Source organism: Meriones unguiculatus, chromosome 3 (assembly GCF_030254825.1).
Source record: "Meriones unguiculatus strain TT.TT164.6M chromosome 3, Bangor_MerUng_6.1, whole genome shotgun sequence".
NCBI classification, from domain to species: Eukaryota; Metazoa; Chordata; class Mammalia; order Rodentia; family Muridae; genus Meriones; species Meriones unguiculatus.
Genome location: NC_083351.1, coordinates 28,158,440 through 28,183,440, shown reverse-complemented (window position 1 = coordinate 28,183,440; position 25,001 = coordinate 28,158,440). Strand labels below are relative to the sequence as shown.

The 25,001-nt window shown below is 44.9% G+C and overlaps 1 long non-coding RNA gene across 1 annotated transcript; it reads right to left on the bottom strand.

Annotated features, from left to right (window-relative positions):
- Positions 1-6,151: 6,151 nt before the first annotated feature.
- Positions 6,152-13,388, bottom strand: LOC132652738 (uncharacterized). Its single transcript, XR_009590314.1, has 3 exons — positions 13,307-13,388; positions 6,804-6,890; positions 6,152-6,246 (listed from the first exon to the last, which is right to left on the bottom strand). It is a non-coding gene; the product is annotated as an uncharacterized LOC132652738 (long non-coding RNA).
- Positions 13,389-25,001: the final 11,613 nt, after the last annotated feature.

The following is a 25,001-nucleotide window of genomic DNA, read 5'->3' as shown; positions in this document are numbered from 1 at the left end:
CTTCTGTTCCATGTTATACCTCCTTGCCTCCTTTCCCCTGGAGGTTTCTAGACTCCCCATTGGGGCTTCCTGCCCTCACAACCTCACTCCCATGACTCGCAAAGCTGCCCCTCTCACAAAGGACTCTTGACTTCTCTGTGCAAGGAAGAACAGTTCTCTTTCTTTGATCCCTGTCCTTTCAAATCGTGCTCTTTTAGGCCTACCGAGCCAGTCTATTGAAGAGTCAGGTACCCCTTAATGACTTCTCCCTTTTCTACACAATGGCACAAAGGCCTTGCCAAAGCTTTGAAACTAAACCCTGAGAATCCTCCAGGCTGTGCCTGTATCATTATGTAACAAGGAGCCCAGAAAAGGGGAAGGAAGGGACAGAGGCTGTGGTTTTCTTCTTACCATTGTGTTTTCTGATTTATCTGAAGCAAAAGTGTGTAGCAGCTCAGGGAGGTAGCTTGCCTGTGGCTACTCCCCTCGCTGGTTGTGAGCTGGCAGTCCATCCAACTTAGAACCTTGAGTGTGCCAAGCAGGTTCTCCATCACTGAGTCACAGCCTCAGCTGCTGAGGTCTAGATTGGATCCATTCCTGCTCATGCCCTGCAAACAACTTACCTACCTAGCGTCTCCTAGGAAGAGGGTTAGAACTGAAGTCCAGAGGTATGTCTTAGTCTCTTTCGTGCTGCTGTAACAGAATGCCTGAGACGGGGTAACTCATAATGATTCAAAACTGACTCAGCCTATGGACAGGTCTGGAGCCTGGGAAATCCAGGATCCCAGGACCATACGCGATGTGGGTTGATTGTGGTGAAAGGTACTAATAGGTTTTCTCTGCAGACAAAATGAGCCCATTCAAGTCAGATTAAAGCATAAAGACAGGCTTATTGGGTGCAGCTCTTGGGCGGGTTCGCTGGTCCTAAGGAAGGAGGCCAGGGAATTTGCCATGGGGAGGGAGACAGAGAGGAGAAGGAAGAAGAGAAAGAAAGAGCAGGCGCTCAGGGAGAGAGAAAATGCAGAGGGAGGGAACCAAAATGAATGGAATATATAGGGAAGCCCAGCCTCTGGGCTGGAAAGTTCAGGGTAGAGGACGGGGTGTGCCAGCCACGCCCTGTAACAGGAAGAAACTGAGGGATGCTGGGAGAACCTGGAAGCCAGGTGCACTTTGGTATGTTAAATATGAACCTCAGCCACATGTTGAGTCTGAAACCCAACAGGTACCCCTGGGCAAGAAAACACAGAAAGCCGGGCACAGTAGCACACGCCTGTAATCTCAGCACTGTGAGACAGAGGCAGGTGAATCTGTGAGTGCGAGGCTAGCCTGGGCTACAAAGCAAGTCCAGGACCCACAAGGCTACAGAGAGAAACCCTGTCTCAAACAATAAAATGAAAGAAAGAAAGAAAGAAAGAAAGAAAGAAAGAAAGAAAGAAAGAAAGAAAGAAAGAAAGAAAGAAAGGAAAAGAAGATAAGAGAAGAGAAGAGAAGAGAAGAGAAGAGAAGAGAAGAGAAGAGAAGAGAAGAGAAGAGAAAAGAAAAAGAAAAAGAAAACGAAAACAAGAAGACTGGGTTTGCTTTGACAGTACACCTGCTCCCGTAATAGTGTCAATTCATGACAGTTCTATCCTTGAGATGTCTAGTTAAAATTATTTACTTATTATTGTTGTTGTTGCAGGGGGGGGGTGTTGCATGTGACGATCAACTAACCTTATGGAGTCAGTTTTCTCCTTCCAAGGACTCCTGGGAATGGAACTCACGTCCTCAGACTTTCACAGTAAGTGCCTTTACCCACTGAGCCATCTTGCTGGCCCTTTAAAGGTCCCACACCAGCACTGACACATTAAGAATTGAGTTTCTAATGCATGAACTGTGGTAAGGTACCAGGAGGTCTAAGTAGCTCCATGACTCTGCCGTGGACTGGAGAATAGGACCAAGCTGCCCTGGCCAGCTCAACTGGCCCTCTGTGCTTGTGTGATCAAGGAAGAGGAAGAACTCTTAATAATGGTCACAACAGATATGAGAAGTATTTTGAAGAAGAAGAACAAAAAAAATAATTAATAATAATCTCCAGCCAAAGGTACTGGTTAACATTCGGGAAACGAGGAAGTACAGAGCTCCTGCGGTCCCACCACCGATGATCTCATCTGCCAGAGACAGCGAAGCGAGGTGATCCGTGGTGATGCCTGGAGGCATAAGGTCCTGGCTGCTGGCTGCTGAAGGCCTCCGCCTCCACACCAGCGGCAGAATGGAGTCGGCTTCTGTTTCCCTCCTGGCCTCACCGACAGAACTCAGCCGGGGTCTTGCTGTCAGGGGAATCTGGGGAGTGAAGTCTCAAGGCTTTCCGCTCTCAGGTGGAAGGGGAAAGCGTGGGCGAGCAGGAGGGTGTGCCTGAAATGCCAGTGACATGAGGTGATCTATACCTCCGGTCAGCTGGTGACACTCCTACATTGTTCTTCTATCCATCCTAACTTTTCTTTCCTTTAAAAAAAGTATATTTAAGCCGGGCATGGTGGCACACGCCCAGTAATCCCGAAACTCAGGGAGGCAGAGGCAGGTGGATCTCTGTGAGTTCGAGGCCAGCCTGGTCTACAAAGCGAGTCCAGGACAGCCAAGGCTATACAGAAAAAAACATATCCCAAAAAACAAAAACAAACAAAACAAAGTTACATTTATTAATTTTAAACGCGTGTGTGTGTCACATGTACATGAGCAGACACCCAAGGAGGTCAAAGGGTCAGCTTTCCCTGGTGCTGGAGTTGTGGATAGTTGTGTGTGTTGGGGATTTGAACCTGGGTCCAGATCACTCTCCTCTTTGCCACCATGAGGCCTTCGCCAGAAGCCAAGCACATGTTGTCTGTCTGGTATCTTCCAGAACTGTAGACCCAAGTAAACATCCTTACAAAAAAAATATGTATGTATCTCAGCTATTTTGTTATAGTAACAAGAAACAGAGTGAGACACGGATCGGCTGAGCAAACTAAGAGCTCAATTTCATCCCACCTCTAAAGGAAGATGAGAAGTCCCACCAGTCACCGAATCAATCTCAGAGTGGTGTTTGCAGCTCTTGGGGGGCGGGGAGTACTCACCCAGCATGTCTTAAGGCCCTGGGTTGATCCTGACCAGTACAAGACAAATAGTATCTGTGTATGGCTGTCTCTGTGTGTGTCTGTGTGTATGCGTCTGTGTGACGTTTGTCTCTGTGTGTGTCTCTGTGTCTCTGTTTGTGTGTCTGTGTGGTGTATGTGTGTATGTCTGTCTGTCTTGTGTATCTGTGTGTGTGTGTCTGTGTGCTGTGTGTGTGTCTGTGTGCTGTGTGTGTGTGTGTCTGTCTTGTGTATCTCTGTGTGAGTTTGTGTGCATGTGTCTGTATATCTGAATTTCTCTGTGTGTGTCTGTGTCTCTGTGGTGTGTGTGTATGTCTGTCTGTCTTGTGTATCTCTGTGGTGTGTGTCCCTGTGTGTGTTTGTGAGAATGTGTCTGTATCTCTGTATGTCTGTGTCTGTCTGTGTGCTGTGTCTGTGTGTGCATGTGTGCTGTGTGTGTGTGTCTGTGTGCATGTGTGCTGTGTGTGTGTAACTGTATACAAATGATCTTTTTAGCGTCAGCAGGCTGATGGCGGAAGAGCATCACTTGGAAGGTATCTCAGTCAGACATGCACCTGTGCCACTGTGGAGGCTCTGGGGAAGCTCTGTGGCTCACTCCTGTTAAAGTTAAAGCTGAGGCAAACAAGAGTACTCTGCCAGGTACGAGAAACAGCATCACTGGAATGCAAAGGCTCGGAGAACAGACCCCACCAGGGCTGTCGAATGAGGTACCTACAGACTGTCTGTCTCAGATTCAGACATGGTTTCCATGAAGGAGTCACAGCTAAACCCAAGAAGGCTACTGTTGCAGCAGCTCGAGGGTTTCAGCAGCCAGTCATAAAATAAATGCTTTGGTTCCACACACACACAGAGAACAAAGAATAAAAGGTTCACTGTAGTAGTCTCCATTTCCATACGGGGTCACATGGCCATAGCTAGAATGTGTAACTTCCTGTTCTTTCTATTCTGGTTCCCTTTGCTTTCAGCCAAGGACACTTTAAGTCAGGACCATGGCTTCCTAGCCCAGCCACTGGGAGAGCTGTGAGTGTCAGGAGAGAAATGAAGCCGTCTCTAAAGAAAGGCTTCTGTTGTTGTTATTATTATTATTATTATTATTATTACTATTATTACATGGAGGAAGATGAACCAGCATGATTTTCCTCCCATGGGGAAAGATAATGTTGCAGAAAAGTAGTAATTTTAAAAGCAATGACCAAAAAAAAATAAAAAATAAAAAATAAAAAAAATAAAAGCAATGACCTTGACCTTGACTAGGGACGAGGAAAGAGAAGACTCCAGTGCACAAGCAGAGAGGATGGCCTAAGATTGTTGGTCCGTGCTTGGCGTCAGTGAAATGCAATGGGTAGAAGTCCTCTGAAAATAGGAACTGAAGACATGTTTTAACTCCGGGGGAAACTTGTGGTCATATCTGTGCTTAAGAATAATCTCTCAGGCTGGAGAGATGGCTCAGCGGTTAAGAGCGCTGGCTGCTTTTTCAGAGGACCTTGGTTCAGTTCCCAGCACCCACATGGCAGTTTACAACTGTCTGTAACTCAGATTTCATTGGACCCAACTCCCTCACACAGACATACATGTAGGCCAAACACCAAATGTACATATAAATAAATGATTTTTTAAAAAAGAATAATCTCTCAGTCGGGTGGTGGCGGCACACTGTTTTAATCCCAGCCTTCAGGAGGCAGAAGCAATTGGATCTCTGTGAGTTCAAGGCCAGCCTGGTCTTGGAACAGACCAAGTTCCAGGATAGCTAAGACTGCTCAAAGAAATCCTGTTCCAACAAAACAAAACAAACAAAGAAACTATATTCAGCTCTCTGATCTTGATTTGATTTGATTTTTATTTTCCTGTTTATTTTCAATTGTCCCACTCAGCCATCTCTCCCATCCAGCCCTTCTGGACTGGTCCGCTTGCACAATCATTGTCATCAAGAGAGTGACTCTAGGAACGGCTTTAAGCACCTGACAGTGGCGTCAAGGCTTCTGATGAAGCTGCTCATCGTTTGTACTTGTTTAAATGTGTAATATTTTATACCAGTGGTTCTCAGCCTTCCCAATGCCGCAACCCTTTAATACAACTGCCCATGTTATAATGACCCCCAATCATAAAACTATGTTTGTTGCTACTTCATAACTGTGGCTTTGCCACTGTTATGAACTGTTATGTAAATGTCTGTGCTTTTCTATGAAAGGGTTGTTTGAGTGCCAAAGAGGTCGTGGCCCATGGGTTGAGAACTGCTGTTTTATACAGTTTGTTAATCTGAAAGTACATCTGTAGAGTTGTTTGTGGGTGTTCTCAGTTTGTTCCTCCTGATTCACTATGCTCTTCTGCGCCCCACTCCCTACCCTCAGGAAATTATGTTTAAGAGCAGCATCTTGCCCAGTGTCTTGCAGTATCTTGTCCCTTCAGGCCCGTGAGCAGCAAAGACTCTTCTGTGCTCCGTTGCTTGAGTCCCATAACTTTGCCCATATTTTTGACAATACTCCCTTTATTACACAAGTCTCCATCAAACCGGGTTGGAGTATGTACCATCTGTTTCCTGCCAGGCCCTAACTAACTCAGTAGACATGTTTATTGTCTTTGCATTTCGTTTCAGAACAGTCCCTAGCCAAATTACGAAAAGCGTGTTATGAAAAGGGGCGTGGGTCTGGAACGCAGGACATTTTACAGGACATTTGCAGTGAACCTATGGTCTAAAAAAACAACGAGGGAGAAAGGACGGCAGACTGAAGAGACTGAGGGGCTCAACACAGTGTAATACACGGATCTTTCCCACATCTAAAGGTTAACCAGCCCGGCCCTAATGGGACCTGAGACATTCTGTAATGATCGAGCAGCCATTCGTCGACACTAAAGAACTAAAATTCTGCTGGGTTTGACGGTGACACCATAGAGGAGCAAGGAGATGGTCTGTGTCTTTAAGAACTGCATCCTGAGATATGCGGAGTGAAATTACACAACACTGTGACAAAGAAACAAATCATGGGAAAGGGTTGTGTCTGGATTACTCTTCTATTGCTGTGATTAAAACACCACGATCAAAGCAACTTATAGAAGAAAACATTTCATGGGGGGAAGGGTCACAGTTTCAGAGTGTTAGAGTCCATGGCCATTAATGATGAGGAGTAGGCATGGTGCTGGAGCTGAGAGCTTACATCCTGATCTACAAGTACAAGAGAGAGACAGAGAACTGAAAACGGCACGCGCTTTTGAAACCTCAAAGTCCCCCACCCCCAGCGACATGCCTTCCCCAATAAGTCCACACCTCCTCATCCTTCCCAAACATCCCACCAAGTGGGGACCAAGCATTCAAATATATGATCCTATGGGGACCATTCTCACTCAAACCATCACAGGTGGAACTGTAGTTAAATACTGAATTCAGGTATCTGTACCTAGCAAGATATTATACTACTTCCTTTAGTTTTAGTACGCATGTCATGAAAAGTTATTTTACGAACCAAACATTTTTTGGATTGGATCTGAGGCCTGCTCCACCAGAGGTCATTCACATCTGTGCCTATAAACCTAGTCCAAAATTCATGGAGGCTCTGGAGGAACTGACCTGACAGCCACTATTTGGCTAGAGGGACCTGTTATCAGACTGCGTTCTAAATATTTATGTCTGTTTCCTGTTCTGGTTAGGGCTCTATTGCTGTGAAGAGACACCATGACCACAGCAACCCTTATAAGGAAAACATTTAGTCGGGGCTGGCTTACAGGTTCATTGTCATCAATGGCAGGAAGCATGGCAGTGCACAGGCAGACATGGTGCTGGAGAAGAAGCCAAGAATTCTGCGTTTAGATCTGCAGACAGCAAGGAGAGAAGAGGCACTGGGCCTGAATTGCACATGTTGAAACCTCAGAGCCCACCCCCAGTGACACACTTCCTCCAACGAGGCCACACCTCCTTATTAGCCACACCTTGGTGACGAAGCATTCATATTTATGAGCCTTATTGGGGCCATTCCTAGAGATTCCTGCCCTACATTCCTGTAGATCGGTGCTGCCAGAGAAGCATCTCTGCAGTGGACATCAATGAAGACACTTAGGTCAAAGTGCTAAGAATGAGTGACCTTTGGCTAGGCAGCCCTAAAGGGAACTTCTAGGTTCCCCCAGGTTCAGAGAACATGAAGGAAGGGAGTGGAGAAGAATGTGAGGGTCAGAGGATGGGAAGGAGGGTGGTAGAACGCTGTCTTCTGAACCTGGCATCGTTTGGCACTCATGAGCAAGTCACCTGCACAAGGCTGGTCAAGGTCCAGCCCACAAGATCAGTCAACACACCAGCAGGCAGCATTCCCGGGACTAGGTGGGCTATTTTGCAACAAAGGTGAAAACATGAGGGTGTCTTAGGAAAGTTGGAGGAGAAAGCTGGGTGTGGGAATGACCAGGAAATTTTGTATACAGGTACTAACTTATTCATGAATAAGTAAAAGATATTCTAAAAACAGGGGCTGGAGAGACGACCCAGTGGTTATGAGCCCTCGTTGCTCTTACAGAGGATCTGGATTTGTTTCTCAGAACCCACATAGTGAACCCACTTCCACCTGGATCTACAGCTCCAAAGGAACTGTTACCTTCCTCTGGGCTCTGGAAGCACCAGGCACGCATGTGGTACACACACATACATGAGTACTGGCAAATCCTTCATATGCTTAAAACATTTTTTAAAAAGATATTCTAAAAACGAACAGAAAAGCAGTTTTCAAAACAAAAGAACATCAATTAAAAGGGAACTTTGGTGTGACAGAGTTGAGCGTTACCAACAAACCAATGAAAGAAACATGGATGAGAGAAGAAACTGTAAGCCAGCCCCAACTAAATGCTTTCCTCTGAAGAGTTGCCGAGGTCATGGTGTCTCTACAGCAACAGGACACTGACTAAGACACGCTGCTTCAAAAACACCAAAAAATTTTTAGGTACTTAACATGTCTGTCTGTCTATCTGTATGTATGTATATATGTATGTATCATTGCAATCATATCAAAAACATCAACTGCTGGCTGGGTGCAAACTCATGACAGAGTTCTTGCCTACCATGACCATGAACAGGCCCTGGGTTTGATCTCCAGTCCAGCTAAGAATAGAAAAGGACAAAGATTTAGGAATAGGTCCACTGAAAAGCAGGTGAGGCCTCAATGCTCTGCAAAGGGACAAATGAAAGGCCTGTGACGCAGAGGTCTAAAGACACAAAAAGCGGAATTAATTGAAATACAATGCAGGAAAGGAGCAGATGAGTTCCCAGGCAGGAAACCCTGTCCCTGAGAGGAGTGCAGGCTCCTTTGGAGCTGTTAAGGGGAAGTTACTTGGTCTAATCAGCAGGGGACACTTGGGTGGAAGGGAGACACAACTGTATCTGGGTGGGCACATGGGGACCTCACTCTCTTATGAAATTATAAATTCAATAGCATGCATACACTTCACATGTCTTCGTAAAAAATCATATTATAGCATCATGTTATAATTAGAAAACGCCATAATATAAAATAAACATTAAAACAGTAGCTGTTGCCTGTTAAACTTACTTTGTTTTTGACCTTTGTCTCTATACCCAATGCCAAAAACAATAAAATATTTTTTTTCTTAAATTTTTATTTCATAGGTACAAGTGTTTCACCTGTACCTATGTAACTGTGTGCTACTTGCATGCTTGGTGCCTGAGGAAGTCAGAAGAAGGTATCGGCTGATCTAGAACTGGAGTTATGGACATGGTCAGCCATGACGTAGGTTCTGGAAACAAACTTGGGTTCTCTGGAAGGACCAAGTGCTTCAGCAAGAGCAACAAGTGCTTCCAACCTCTGAAGCCAGGTCTCCAGCTCTCAACAAAACATCTTGAGTAGATTAAGCATGACCTAAGTAAATGCAGATATTACATATTCATAAGTTAGAGGACTCAACAGTGGTTAGAGATCAGTTTGTTTCCAAAATGGTCTATGCATTCAATGCAATATTCTACTTTTGTTTTTATTTTATTTTTCTGAGACAGGGTTTCTCTGTGCAGCCTTGGCTGCCCTGGACTCTCTTTATAGACCAGGCTGGCCTCAAACTCACAGCAATCTGCCTGCCTCTGCCTCCCTGAGTGCTGGGATCACAGGCGTGCTCCACTGTGCCCAGCTCAGTGCAATATTCAATCAAACTCCCAACAGGTACTTTACCTATGTGCGTGTATGTCAGATGAAAAGCTCCTTCTCAAACGCATGCAATCAAACGACCCTGGATACTTTTAAAAAATGATTTAAAAAAGTAAAATTAGGGGTTGGAAAGATGGCTTTGAGTGTGCATCTATGTGTATGTGTATGCTAAATGTGTTCGGGTACTTGAAGAGGGCGTTGGATGCCCTGGAGCTGGTGTTACAGGGAGTTGTGGCCTATCACATGGATACTGAGAACTGAATTCCTCTTCTCTGCGAGAGAAACAAGTGCTCATCATCAAGCTGAGCCCTCTCCAGCCTCAGGAAGGCATTTTAATAGGTATAACTATACTAGGGAGACACAGGTAATCAGGAGACGCAGCTCTGCCTTCTTGAAGACCAACATAATCTCTCAGGTTATATAGCAAGAGATATCAGAGGAGGGACAGAAACCATGCATCATTATGTCTATGTTAAACTTAACTCAAAAGGCTTAGTTTTTTCCTTCTCTGTCTTCTTCCTTCTAGCAGTTGTTAAGATTTACATTCTAATAAAATTGTCCCGGAGCTTCCATTTGAATCTGCTTACTAATGAGACTAAAAAGTAATTCTCTTACCAATGAGACTAAAAACCCCAAGAGGAGACCCTTATTTCCCGAGTATTAGTGACTCTGATGGGATTCCCCCAAATTTTCCAGTACAACAGAGATAAAACATTCAAGACAGGAAGTGAAGATCTTTTTAACACCAGTCTCCAGAAATGAGAGCCAACCTCAGATCATATATTTGCATATGCAAATAGAGTAGACCAACTACCAGGAAAGAATGTTTGACCAGGTGAAGGTTAGACAACCCAGGTCTCTTTCTTGACCATTGGACCCATCTAAGGAACTACAGAAACAGGTTCAGCTGTTCTGGAATGACCAAGCCCATTTGCTAGAAATTAGAGTGCTGGAAAGAAGGAAGTAAAAAAGAAAAAAAAAAAAAAAAAGAAGGAAGTGAAGGGATGAAGAGTGCTGGGTTTTGGAAGTGGAAGTGGGGTGGGAACCGAGCTGGCAGTAAGATGGATTGCTGGGGAATAAGGAGTTAGTAATGCCGTGGATAGATGGACAGGGGGCAACAGCATGGCAGAGGCTCCGAGATGGCGAAGGCTTGGCCACCAGAGACAGATGGTATGAGGATCTCTCAAGTGAGGATCTAGAGTCCCTAACAGAGGGAACCTCCCCGTTCCCCATCCTACCCCCCAAACAGTGTTTCTCTGTGTAGCCTTGGCTGTCCTGGACTTGCTTTGTAGACCAGGTTGGCCTCAAACTCACAGAGATCCACCTGCCTCTGCCTCCCTGAGTGCTGGGATTATAAGCATTCCCCAAGAGCCTCTTTTTACAGTCCTTTAAGGATGGTGAGTGGTTCACAGAAAGAACATAGAGCCAGACTCTCTGAGTCCCAGGCCGGAGGCAGGGAAGACAGTAGAAAGCAGGATGCGCTCTGCCTATGCCTGCTTTGATGTCAGAAATAAGTTCAGGGTCACAAAGAAAGAGAGCACCATTCCAATGACAGTGTCTCAGCAAGGCAAACTTCCGATCAGAAGGAGTGAACGAAGCTGGGTATGGCGGTGCACCTTTAATCCCAGCACTCGGGAGGCAGAGGCTCAAGATCTCCCTGTGAGTTCAAGGACAGCCTAGCCTACATAGAGAGTTTCAAGTCAGCCAAAGCTAATAGTGAGATCCTGTTTAAAAAGAAAGTATTGGGAGCCAGGCGCGGTGGCTCATGCCCGTCATCCCATCACTCAGGGAGGCAGAGGCAGGCGGATCTCTGTGAGTTCAAGGCCCAGTCTAGTCTACAAAAAAGTCCCAGACAGGGGGGATACAAAGTAAATAAAGTGTAATTAAAAATGAAATAAAATTTTAAAAATTAAAAAAAATACAAATTATAATAGACTTATGAGAATGAGGGAAAAAAAAGTCCTAGACAGCCATGACTACACAGAGAAACACTGTCTCAAAAAACAAAACAAACAAAAAAGATGTAGGGGTGGAGGGAAGGGACTGGAGAAATGGCTCAGCACTTAAGAGCACTGGCTGCTCTTCCAGAGGACCCAGGTTCTGTTCCCAGTACCCACACAGTGGCTCACAGCTGTCTGTAGCTCTAGTTCTAGCGGATTTAATACCCTTTTCTAAGTTTCGTGAGCCCCCGGCACACACAAAGTACACAGACACACATGCAGACAAAACACCTATACGTATAAAAATAAATTTAAAAAATAATTTTAAAAAAAGGCCGGGCATAGTGGCACACACTTTTAATCCCAGCATTCAGGAGTCAGAAGTGAAAGGGTTAGACTAACTTTGTAACCTGTATGTCTTCTAAAGCCTATAGTTTTGAGTTTTAGGTTCAGGTTAAGCTAAAGCCTCTTAGTACCTTTCTAGAGAATGGAGGAATGTGACCCTATCTGTGAGGACAGATATTAAAAAAAAAAAAAGCAAGCAAGCAATGATCTTCACTCAGCCAAAAGAACAACCAGACCCTGTCTTCAAGATAATGTTTCTTAGCAATGAACCCAGATGGCCTCAATCCTTCTTCTGAGTAGCTCCTGACCTCCAGCCAAATCTTCAAGGATGAGCTAACCACCCCACCTTCAATTGCAGCTGCATCCATACTTGGCAGGACTGGCCAAGCTTGAGCACCTAAGACTAACCAATTATCTTACTTTATAGCTTCCTCATCCAATCCTAAATTGCCAAAACTGCAACTTCAAATTTCCTGCAATTTTTCTTATAAAAACCTAAAGCCTTTGTCTCCCGGGTGCCACTCTTTGCTGACCGGCAGGAGTGACCCCATTGCACAATGGTTAATAAATCTCTTGCTTTTGCAACGAGTCTTGGTCTGGGGGAGTTTCTGGGAAGGGCTCGATCTTAAACTCCTGAGCTGTGAGACCCCAGGTCTTACAGAAGTAAGTGGATCTCTGTGAGTTCGAGGCCAACCTGGTCTACATGGTAAGCTCCAGGCCAGTCATACCTATGTAAAGAGAACCTGTATTACGATATACAGTGATGATGCAGTGATGGGGTACCATGGCTGGCCCATGCCAAGGTATACCCTTGAGGAATTATGCCATGCAACAGATCTGGTATAAAGAAACTTATTAGGGGAAGGAAGGGGAGAGCCTGGAGAAAGGTTAGGAGCAGTGAGTGAGCCATGAGGCCGGGGGGGGGGGCTTGGTGGGAGGCTGGGAGGGAGAAAAAAGGGGTGCCTAGGACAGAGAGAAATAGTGGGAACAGAGAAAGAGAGAAGCTGAAACAGGGAAGAAAGGGAGAGGGAGCTTGAGTAGGGGTGTTCGGTGGACACACAGCATAGCTGGTGGAGGCAGGTGATGGAGTGAGACATTCTAAGGCCCTGAGGACAGGCCAGCAGAATCGCCTGTCTGTCTCCAAGACAAAAACAAACAACAGAGGAAGAGGAAACACACAGGGACAGGAAATGCCCTCAGTTTTTATTCTAAGGCAGGTAGTAAATGTCTTTTCTGATTTGGCTGGGGGCTTGGGTCTGACTTCATAGTCATTCCCAATAGGCTAGCTTAAAAAAAACAAAAAACAAAAAAAACAAAAAACAAACAAAAAAAAAAAAACATCTGAGCTAAGTAAATAAATAAGGAAATTGGGAAGGGGTCCGATACTTGAGTTCTGAGAATGCAGCCAGGGCTCTGTGTAATGTACGTTTTACAAGGTGGGGGAGATTAAAAGAAAAGATTTGAATTTATGTCATAAACACGTTTTACAGTGTTTGCCAGAAAAGGCTAATATTTAATGTTTCATGCAGTGCTGACTCACTTCCCAGGTGAGAAATCTGCCGTCGGGATCCTGTCAGAGGCAGGGTCTCAGCACAGCTCTCTGAGGTGTCTCCGACAGCACCACAGCAAGCTGCTGCCTGGACCGTCAGATACAAAGGAAACCCCAGTATCCCCAAACTCCGAAAGGCAGACCAAATATCCAGAAATGAGCTCAGCCTGAGGATTTCTAGTGGTTAGACAAAAGCCATTGTTCCTCAGGAACTTGAGAAGCTGGTTCCTGGCTACCAAAGGGAGTCATTTCCCTTACCTGTGGCAGAAGGGACGTGGCCCTTGTCAACACGTCAGAGCTGATGCTGTCCTCTGGTTCCTTCAGTATCACAAGCACCTGTTAGATATTTCAAAGTCCACCTTAGCATCCCAGCCCTTCTTACCTTCCCCACCAAAGTCCTTCCCCCACCTTGCCCACCCTGCTCATTCTCTTTATAGCTCTACTGTTCTTGCTATGCTCTCTCTATGCTCTGCCCCTGCTTCTCTCGTCATGTTTTCTCTATTCTCTATTCCCTACTCTCCTCCCCTCTCACAGAAAGCCCTGGCCGTGTTCAGTCTGCTTCTTTCTCTGCTCTGGACTCTTTCAGATCTTTCTCTCTTTCTCTCTCTCTCTCTCCTTCTCTCCCTCTCTCGTATCTACAATAAAAACCTTCTCCTCAACAATACCACGGATTGCTCAACTTTTACACAGACTAGATTCCAATATCGCATTCGTACAAGGAGGACACAGGATAGGAAGTCTTCCTTGGTACTCAAGGAAATAACAGATATGGTGAGAAAACACAAAATTCTGGTGGAAAAAAAAAAGTAGGTTAAATCTGACAGGGATTTCTCCCCAAACTATCTGACATTCTGTTCTGCTTCTGCCCCCTTCTGCCCCCAGAACCTGGAGGCTAACACAAGGGGTCCCAGGGTTTTCAAGTTCGGGGATCCTTTGATGCCACGTGGATGTTCCTGAAGGGAAAGTGCTGGGACAGTGGTTGTGGAGACTGTCCTGAAAGATGGGAGTCACAGAGCATTTGAGTTTTGTATCTCTTAGGAAACCACTAGGAAGGCAGCTACTCCCTTCGCTGTCCACTTCTCTGGTCTCAGTTTACTTTAAGTAAGATTCTTCCCAAGCCACTTGGCTACATTGGATCACCTTAATGGGGAGGACAGGCCACACCCACCCCAGACTGGTTTCAAAGGGATTTCTATCAGAGGAAGGGCAATTTCCCTGAATGGTGAGCAATCAGGGCTCGCCCAGGGCTAGGCCTCTTTAGAGCCCAGGCCTCTCCCAGGAAACATCCTGAGGCCACAGCAATTAGGAGCTTCTCTGATTGCTCTGGAGATATGAACCCTAATCTGTCTGCCCTAAAGGAAAAAAGGGCAGAGCTTGAGAATATGGAGTCTAGATATGATTCAAACACACAGCCCCTAGCTCTCTACTTTTTCTCCCACATTACTGTTTATCTTTCTTTCTTCCCAGACTCCTCCTGCCAAGCACTGATTTATATCCTAAGGATACAGATCCTAAACCTTGCCCTAAGGACCGCAAACCCCAGCAAGAGAGACAGACCTGTACCAAACCCCAGCAAGAGAGACAGGCCTGCACGATTGGTTTCATTACTCCTGGCTGTATTCGAAAGTTTCCACAAATAATAAGTTGGCTAATACTAGACTATTGATCTCTGGAGAAACACGAGGCTAGAGTCCTAAAAGCTTCTGATTGCAGTATCACTGTCAATTGATCAATGTATAACTCGTGTACTTCTATTTAAAGACACACTTTATTGAACATGTATTGTTGACCCATTAACATTGATTTCATGCCTAAATGAAGCTTACTTAACACACTATTCTCCCTGGAAGGCGAGAATAATATTCTCCCTCACAAGCTTCTTGTCAACAGCTTTTGATATCATAGTTGACAGCCATTTTAAATAGTGAAATTACCAAGACAGACATGAAGATGCAAATCACACCTGAGCACCAAGTAGACCACTCATAGGACATTTGTTAACATGGTGAGTCAGAAGAAAAGAAGCTAACGTAAAAGCTAACGTAAAAGATGCTAACGTAGCTTACTACTAAGGTCATGTCTGTCTAGTTGCCACTCAAAAGCCAGTACACAGAAATGGCATGTTCTTTCTTGTATGCATGTATAAAGTGAGGACACTCCAAGGTATGGTTGAGGGACAGGTTTTTATTGTAGATGTGAGAGAGCAGATAGCCAGAGACATCTGGGAATGTCCCAAGCAAGGAGAGAAAGTGGTAAACTAAAGAAGGCAAGTAGAATGGACAAAGGCAAGAGAGGAAGAAAGAGGAAGACAAAAGAGAGAGGAAAACAGAGGAGCTGAGGGAATTTCTCCAGCCCGTGAGCCGGAGAAGCTTAGGGTAGGGGACATGGTGAAAAGACCCACAGATGGTTGAGATACTGTGAAGCCTGGAGGCCAGCACATGCTTTAGTGTGCTGATGAGTACCACAGATAGTCTTCCTCTGGAGTTCCTTTGGAACCCAGTAATGCAGATCCTGATTTATGTCATATGTCAGTGTCTATCTGCATGTATAGAAATAGGAGTGAGAACGGATATAGACGATGAAACTAGCAAGGAGTTGTTGAAGAAGGGGGTGTGTAGCGGTTAACTTTGTCAAGCTGACACGAACTAGAGCCACCTGAGAAGAGACTCCATGAGGGATGAGCTCTATTGGGCTGGCCTATGGCCCTGTCTGTACAGGATAGTCTTAACCACTGTGGTTGACACCATTCCCTAGGCAGTGGAGAAATCAGACTGAGCACAAGCAAGCAAGTGGGCATATATCCATTCACGTCTCTCTGCTTTTAACTCTGGCTGTGATGTGACTGACTGAAGTTTCTGCCTTGACTTTCTCACGATAGATAGACTGTAACCTGGAATTTTAAGCCAAAGTAAATGTCTTTCTCCCCTAAGTCACTTTCATCAGGTTATTTTATCATAGGAGCAGAAATGAAACTAGGATGAGAGAAGGCATAGGACAGATGTAACATGAAAGCAGAAAGAACTGTGATGGGAGAGAAGTGGACAAAAGGGGTGGAGGATAGGTGAGAAGAATCAGCAAAATAAATTTAAAAATTAAACTTATTTATTTTATGTGTATGAGTGTTTTGCCTGCATATATGTATGTAGACCACACGTGTGCCTGGTCCCCAGGGAAATCAGAAGAGGGATTTGGCTCTTCTACGACTGGAGGTAAGGAGGGTTGGTTGTGAGCCACCATGAGCATGTTGGGAATCCAACCCAGTTGTTCGGCAAGAGCGACAAGTGCTCTTAATTACTGAGTCATCATTTCAGCCTAACAAAACAAATTTTGCTTGAAAATATCAGAAGGAAAGTTGATACAGTATATGCTAATTTTTAAAAAATATGTTTTTAAGCCAACACTAGAGAAATGAGAGTTGCGTAGGAAAGCAATTTTATTCAAGAGCCAGAATTCTGAAAGATGGAGGGATGTGCTGGCTTGTTTTGTGTCAACTTGATATAAGCCAGAGTCATTGGAGAGGGGGGAGCCTCAATTGAGAAAATCCCTCTATAAGACTGGGCTGTAGTCAAGCCTGCAGGGCATGTTTAAATTAGTTATTGATGGTGGAGAGTCCTGGTCATTGTAGACAGTGCCAACCCTGGACTGACGGTCTGGGGTTCTAGAAGAAAGCAGGCTGAGCAAGCCATGAGGAGCAAGCCAGTAAGCAGCACCCCTCCATGGCCTCTGCATCAGCTCCTGCCTCCAGGTTCCTGCCCTGCTTGAGTTCCTGCCCTGGCTTCCTTTGAAGATGAGCAGTATTGTAATATATAAAGATATCATGCCACGCAACATGTATGGTAGAAGATTTATTGTGGAAGGGGGAAGAAAGAGAGAGAAGAGAGAAAGGGGAGAGGGTAGCCCCAGGGAGACAGAGAAAGAGAGGGAAGGAAGTGACAGAGAGCCCAGGTGAGCACAGCGGGCGGGTTATATCCCAAGCACCTGGACAGCACCTGGTGCAGGTGATGACATAGGACACAGGTGATGACATAAGGCCCCTGAGGGCAGGCCAGTTGAATCACCTGTACGCGTAACATTCCTCCTTTTTGTTTAATTAAAAAGTGAGGAACTAGGAAGGGGTGGCAAGGTGGGAATGAGTGTTTGAAAATGGCTGCTTCCTGCTGACTTGGGGATGAAGACATCTTTGGGACCCCTACGAGAATGGGAGTGGGAGGGTAGGCTGGCGACATCCTGGAAGAGCCTGCTGTTTTCTTTTGCTGCTGTCCAGGACCTGTGAGAACATCTGTGGCTGGGAGGGAAAGCGCGGGTCTGGCTCGATGCAATTTGTGAGGTTAGGCTGGAGCATCTGTGTGTAGCTGCCGCGGTGCTGTCGTGGATGTGGGGAACCTGGACCTGGAAGGAAGCTGGAGCATAATGGGCAGAAGACAAAGTAGGGTAGAGAGAAAAATTCTTCTTTAGGTGTACACTTGGAACTTTTTAGAAGAGTGAACAGAGAGGGAAGGTTTGACTGGAAGAAGAGAAAAAGCTTGAACGTAGGGACTCTCCTTCCATTTACCCAATCACTGGCAGTAAGTAAAAAGGTCCCATTTTGGATCTGTCATCTAAGGGATAGTGAGTCCAAGTTTGTTTGCAGAGTTGTGTAAGCTTAGAAGCCCTTAAAGTGGGATCTGAAATTCTCCAGAAGGCATCCCAGAGGGGACCCTGGAGGGATGGGCGAATGGACTTCCCATGGGGATAGTAGGAGTCAGTGAGCCGTCAAAGTGTCCCAAGAGCTAGATTTGACTCAAGGAGAGTGGTGCAATCTGTTCCAGCATCTCGTCAGCGCTGGTTAGAGTCCAAGGACAGAGCCCAGACACACATGGGGATAACCCAGACAGACACAGTTTACCTAGCACTAGGATTTTCAGCAGTGTGTGAGAGCAGAGAGAAATAGACGAAACAGTGCTAGTTGAGGGGAAAAAAAATCACACAAGGAAGAATGTCCTAGATGAAGAGTTTAGATGTAGGTTGGCAGGACAGAAAGTGTTTATGACAACCAGAAGGGAAGACTCATCATTCAGCCGGTGTTGGGTACAGAAATGTAGCGATTAAGTAGCCGGAAAGCAAGCCAGAAAATAGGGTCCCAGTGTTGTGATTTCAACTCGCAAGTGGGGAGCACAGGCACCAGCAGAGCCTATCAAGTCTCAGTGCACATCTGAAACTTTTGGACCCATGGTTTTGGTAGTTGGGGGAGAGAGGTCCCAAAACCAGGGAAAGGGGGAGGAATCCCAGCATCTAGAACAGACAATAGGTGGGAAACTTAGGCTGTTGACTCCATTTGACCTGAGAGGGTACATTCAGGTGGATTTCCTGTATCTTACAAGAATCCTAAGTTTACAAAGAAGATAAGTTTTAAAACATGTTGTGGTCATTATTGTTTGTACTCTGTAGTGAAATACACATTGTAGAAAAAAGCAGCAGGCATACACCTTTGTGTTAACAGCATAAACACTCTCTAAGGTGAGTTCTGGGAAAGGGGCTTTCTCCCTCTATCCAGAAGATTGGTTGTATTTAAATTGAATACAACGAGAAACAACTTCTAAGTCTATACTTAAAAGATGAACCAAAGGAAATGTAAAATCTTGAGCTTGAAACCATGATAGTGGATCATATAGTGGAATTTTTTTTTTACTAGAGTTAGATTAATAAATCAGAGCTCCAGTGATTAATGTTAAAGCTCTGAACATTCTTAATCCCATAGTAGCATAGCAATAGGAAGAAATCTGAAGCATTTATTTATTTTTGGATGTCTTAAATCACCTTCTTAGACCCTAAAATACTTTCTTGGGTTCTCATAACTCAAGGTTTTGTGTCCTTAGGCCTTTTTTTCTATTTGCCATGAGACATAGGTAAGATTGCTTGGAGAAGTCACTGTCCTTTTGCTAAAGTAACGGTAAAGGGTTACATCTGAGACCTGCTTTTTGAGTTTGGTAACATGGTAAACTGTATCTAGACCTGACAGTAACAGCTCTAGGAGTGAGGATTAAGGCCTGGTCTTTAAACATGAAGAGGACTGAGAAGGCATCTGAAGCCTGTTTATTTTTAACGTGAGGTCTGTGAGAAAGGCAAACCTGTTTGCCTTTTTAAATAAGAGATCCAGTATCTAGTAGTTTTAAATAGGTAATGAATTGACTAATAGACTAAGACGTTGGATTACCTTGGGATAAGGAGCTAATTGACTGTTCTCTAGCTATCAAACTATCATTAGCTTAACCAACAATGTGGTCAGAGCCCTGAGAAGGATAAATTGTAATCTAAATAAACCTATGTATCAATCAAAATGGCAGAGATGACTGACTAGTCAGTCACAGTCTACTACCTGGACAGTTCCAGGCTCCTGTGGTTTTCACGACAACATGAGCAGAGTCAGTCTGGCACAGAGGACGAGAGGCTTTCTCTGTGGAAGAACATGTGAGAGACTGACCTCACTTCATTTTCAGTAACGTGAGACAATAATTCTCTGGGTGTCCAGTTTGTACACAGTTCAGGCTGCGCTCTAGTGGAGGGTGAGATGTTGGGGGCAGTTTGCCTAGTGTTGAGCATACCACAATCCAGGGTCGAAGTCCTCTGTCATTGTGCACAAATCCTCTCTAAGACCTTGGGGAGCTACTGCTAGGACTTGGGACTCTTTGTCTGTCATAATAAGCTTACACATGTTAAAAGCTTTATTCGGCAGATATCTGACAAGCTTGAGGGCCAGCTCACCTGAGTTAAACTTTGTGTATCTTTAGTTATCTATTCTATGAGACTGACGTGGTACCTACCGCGCTAAAGAGGCACCTTAGTTATCATTCTAAACTACACTTTGTGAATGTAAAATAGAAGCTTATGATCTAAATTTATGTCTTATTCTGTAGATAAAAATCTAAGGCTACATTATAGATTAATAACATTATCATATTGAGAAAACAAGGCTAAACATAATTATAAGGCAGTGGTTTTTAACCTTTTTAAGAGTGAAGATAGAGCATAATCAAGTTTTAACATTGTAAAACTCTCTAGAATTAATATATCCCAATTAAATTTATCACATAGTTTAAGATTATGTAAGTATAAGCTTTTAACTATTGACCCTGGACATTTTTAAAAAAACAAAACAACTTGGTAGACTCCCTTTTCTCAGCAGGGTTCTAAAAGTCTCCCCTGATCTGGGTGACCCCAGATTTTTCAAGAAGCATCACATAGCCCTCAGAAAAGATTATAGGCCAGACCCTTTCCTAATAAGTTCAGCTAGCTAGTATTCCTAGAAATACCTCTCCCTGCTAAGTATCTTAGTCTTCAGCAGTGACCTTCAATTGAACTTGGAGGTTTTCCCCTCAATCCCTAGGATAATTAGGTTGCTGTGCTCTCCTTCTTGTGATAGGACCATGCTACTGAATGAAAAATGAGGCACTGTACCACTACATGAAAATCAAGTATCCCTGATCCCCTGACTCCATCGAATCAAATACATTCACCCTCAAAATCCCTCCCACTGCCCAAAAGTTTATAAATCCCCGATTTCAAACAAATGTGCTGCTGGGGTTTGTGTACGCTATGATACCATCAGTCTTCCACCATGGCCATCTGAGAGTCGTCATTTATCTCCTACTGGGTGATAAATCTCACCGGGCCTGACCTCCAGCCTGCTGGAGCGGGGCCTCGCCAGGCCTGGGTATTGGCTTCAAGCCCACTGGGAATGGGCTTTTGCTCACACCTCTGCCAAGCTTAACCAAGAGCTGTAACACTTTGGTATTGCCAAAGGCTTTGGAAGACCCAAGTTTACACTGCCATCGGTGATCTCATGCTAGAAGAGCTCAACTGTTAAATTCTGTGGAAAAACCCTTTTCCACACCCCAGCTTAGTGCATGGGCCTCACCCTAAAGTTATTCTAGCTGCCCCTGAGAGAAACAGAACCCCCATTCTCCCTCAGGAAGCCAAAATCCAGAACCCTGCCCAACAGAGAATGACATTAACCCATTTCTGGAATCAGTAATAAAGTAGAACAGTATAAAACAATTGTAAAATTACATTTGAATTTATTATTCCAAATCCATTCACCTCTGGAGGTGAGCCCAGAGCACAGGGAGCTGGTGGCGGGAGAAACAACATTCATTCAACACATCTGTATGCTCTAAATGAGAGTTTGATCTTAAAAAAAAAAAAAATTAAATGAGTAAACCCAGCGAACAAAGTATATAAACTGTTAGATTAAGAGTTTACAGCATAGTTTTACAACATTATTTCAGGAGCAGAGTGTGCAGAAATTAGGAAGAAAAGATGTTAAGAGCTGGGAAGTAGAGCCTCAGAGATCAGAGATTTTGGGAGGTTAGAACAGTGTTTAGGTATCTGGGGATCACTTGTCTGTAAGCATTTGAAAATCTTGTACGCCATTTTTTTAGCTTTGAATGAAACCAGGCTTAAGTGATGGAGTTCATTGCAGAGAGGGAGGAAGTGCATTGCAAAGAGGAAGGCCAGCTGCAGGAGTAGGGGAGGGGTGACCAGCGGTGGCCAGGTCCACGTGGAAAAGCTGGAGCCGGAGCCACGTGGGGGAATCTCTAAGTAGAATTTAGGATCAAATTCAACAGGCAAATGGATCCAAATTAAGGGACAGGTGGTCCAGACAGACCTCAGTGGTCTTGAGAAAGCTGTTTTCATTGGCGGGGGCAGGCGTGTGGTGGCGGCTCCGACCTGCCGCCTGGGAAGAGAGTGATTAGGTGGAGTGAAACCAAGTTGTGGAGGGAGGAAAAAAAAAAGGCATAGGAAAGTTTTTAATGCTCCCCCAATTACCTGGGCAGTGTCCTAAGACAATTTAAAAGCCATGCTTCCAGAAAACTTGGAGGTCTGAGCTGGGTATGTTCTTCCCATGGCTGAAGAGAGAAAGTGAGCCCCGAACCCAACCCAAGGTGTCCCAGAGGGCTCCAGGGTGGCTAGAAACTGGTCAAGGGAGTTGTCACAGGGTTTGCCCGGGCCAGGGCACATTTTCCCTGGGACCAGGATTTTGCATACAAGAAAGAGAGAGAGGAGGAAAAAGTGCTGGAAGAAGAGGAAATAACACCCAGAGGCAACGGCCTGCAGTTGCTAGTCACACTGACCAGGAAGAGGAAGCTACCAGCCGCTCCCAGGAGAGCCCCGCCGGTCTCTGACCAATGTTGTGCTGCATAAAGATATCATGCTACGCAACATGTATAAGATTTATTTTAGAAGGGGGGGGAAGGGGAAAGGAGGCCCCCAGGGAGACTGAGAGAGAGGTGAGCCCAGAAAGTGACAGAGAGAGGGAGTAGGAGTGGCAGGAGGGTTGTATCCCAGAGCACCTGGGGAGCACCTGGTGGAGGTGATGACATAGGCCATTGTCAGGACCTTAAAGGTCCCCCAGGGCGGGCTCCTTAAATTGCCTGCATGCAAAACAAATAATGGTGTGGAAGCATGAGCCAAATAAATCCCTTCTCCCCCGCAAGCTGCTTCATCACAGCAATGGTGACCCTGACTGAGACAGGGACTGCTGTGCCCACCACTTCATCCTGAAGAACACTGGTGCAAGAAAAGGCCTTTGTGGAAAGGAAACAGATGGAAAACAGAAGACTAACCGTCTAGTGAGATGCTTATTCAGGGCTTGTCTGGATAGAGCAGTGGCTCTTAGCCTTCCTACTGCTTCAACCCTTTAATAGTCCCTCACGTTGTGATGACTCCATGACATTACCTTGTTGCTACTTCATAACTGTATTTCTGCTACTGTTATGAATCATAACGCAAATATCTGATATGCAGGATATTTGATGTGTGACCCCCAAAGAGGTTGTGACCACAGGCTGAGAGCCCCTGGCCTAGAGTATTTCAATTGCCCTTTGCCTTTTGGTGCTAGTCCCTGTAACCCTTTAGACAAACACATTCCTTTTCTGCATGTTGACTCTCACCGCATTTTAAATACTTCCTCTTGGTTGACGTTCAAAATTGAAGAATAAGGAGAGCTGTCATGCATTCAGACGCTGACTGAAGGTCTTTTATCTAGAGTCCGCATAGCTAGCTGGAGGAAGATCACAAAGCAGCAAGCACCCTGATCTCCTTAGTGCGGCTTCTCCTTGGAAGTTAGAGCTGCAGGCAAAAGGAATGGAGACAACCTTTCTGACAAAGGCTGGGGTGTACCTGGGGCATGTGGAAGTTTCGCCGCTCTATGCCGGTCTATGAGCGACTGTAAGTTTTGATTTGGGAGTTGCCGTTAGTTTTTGCGAGTAGGCAGCTTCACGAATATGCAATCTGTGAGTAATGCCCATCACTGCGCATCACCCCAGAGGGTGTCAGGGCTTGAATGGAAAATGCATGTGTTGACGCTGATGCTGTTCGGGAGGCTGTGGAAAGTTCCTGAGGTGTGCTTCACTGGAGGAAGTAGGTGACTTGGGTTATGCCTTTGGTGAAAGATGTACTTGGTCCTCTCTCTCTATTCGTCCCAGTCATCTCTCACACTTGTTCATGTTGCCTTATGTTCGGCTTCATCACACAACCAGCAAAGACAGAGGCAAGCAACCATGGGCTGAAACCAGGAACCAAATTCTTCCTCTCACAAGTTGTTTGTGGACGGAGAATGACATCAGCTATTTTATCACAGTGATAACAAGTCTGACTAATATAGGGACCCTAGAGGAACCTCTGTTAAGGTAGCTTTTATTCCCTTGATTTAATTATCATCTTGGAGGCTTACGGCCTTAGCCTGCTAACCTAGGCCTAGTCCTGAAAGCTTCTGGCCTCCGTACAATCTAATCTAGGCCTAGAATGCTTTCAGCCTCTGAGCCTGTTGAATAAGCTCACCACTGCTGGCTCTTTCTGAACTCTGGCTGGTTCAACTCAGCTGTTCTGGCTCAAAGCTGACTGCTTGAAACTGGCTTCACTCAGCCTCTGATAGAATTGCTCTGCTTGGCCTCAAACTACCTCTAGCAATCTGTTCTAATCTTCAGGCTCCTTCTCACTCTCTGGCTCATTCTGTCTTCATCTGTGTCTAGCTTGTTCTCACTTCACCCTCTCTCTGTAAAACTCTCCAAGTTAAAAACCTGCCTCTGAATTCCATGAACTAAAGTGCTACAAACTCAACTCCACTGCACTTCTTCCCAGCTCACTCTCAACCGAACTGCCTGAGCAGCACTGACTAGAGCCCAGAGGTCTGCTTGCCTCTGTCTCCTGGGATTAAAGGCATGTCTGTATTCCAGCTGGACAACAGACCTAGAAGGTCTTTGGATGTGATCTCTTGCCAGAGCAGCCATGTTCTGAATTAAGATTCCTCTACAAACCTCCCACTCAGGTTGAAGGAATTAGAGAAGATTCTCAAAAAGATGGTGTGCTAACACTGAGGAAGGTCCATGCAAGAAGTCCATGACCAAAAACTAAGCCAGGTGGTGCAACAAAGAACTATTTCTTTCCTGTTTCTAGGCGATGCCTTTGTTTATTTTGTTTTTTTCCTCTCAGAAATGCAGTCTCCTTTACAATGTCTTCTCACTTGACACTGAACAATAAAAATGGTGGAAATGTTCTCCGACTGCACAGTCCATGGCCTCCTGTAGCTATGAGAACTTGGAAATCTAGTGTGACTGAGGAAATGAATTCTAATTTTTAATCATATTGAATTTAATCATAGTGAATTTAGTAGCCACATGTGATAGCGGTTATCATGATCCACAATGTAGTTACAACTTGTTGCATTTTACAGTCTGGTTTTGTACATTAATTTTTTAAGTCTATTCACTTTTGCGGTGGTAATGATGGAGCCCAGGAACTCAAGTATATTCATTTCATACTCCATTTTCTTACTAAGTTTTTTGTTGTTGTTGTTGCATAATAGTAGTTTACTTGGAGTCTCTTAGAATAAACACATCTGACAAATGAAGGTAATTTTACCTATTTTAGTTCACTTTCATTTTATTTTCTTACCCAACTGCATTGGCCAATGCTT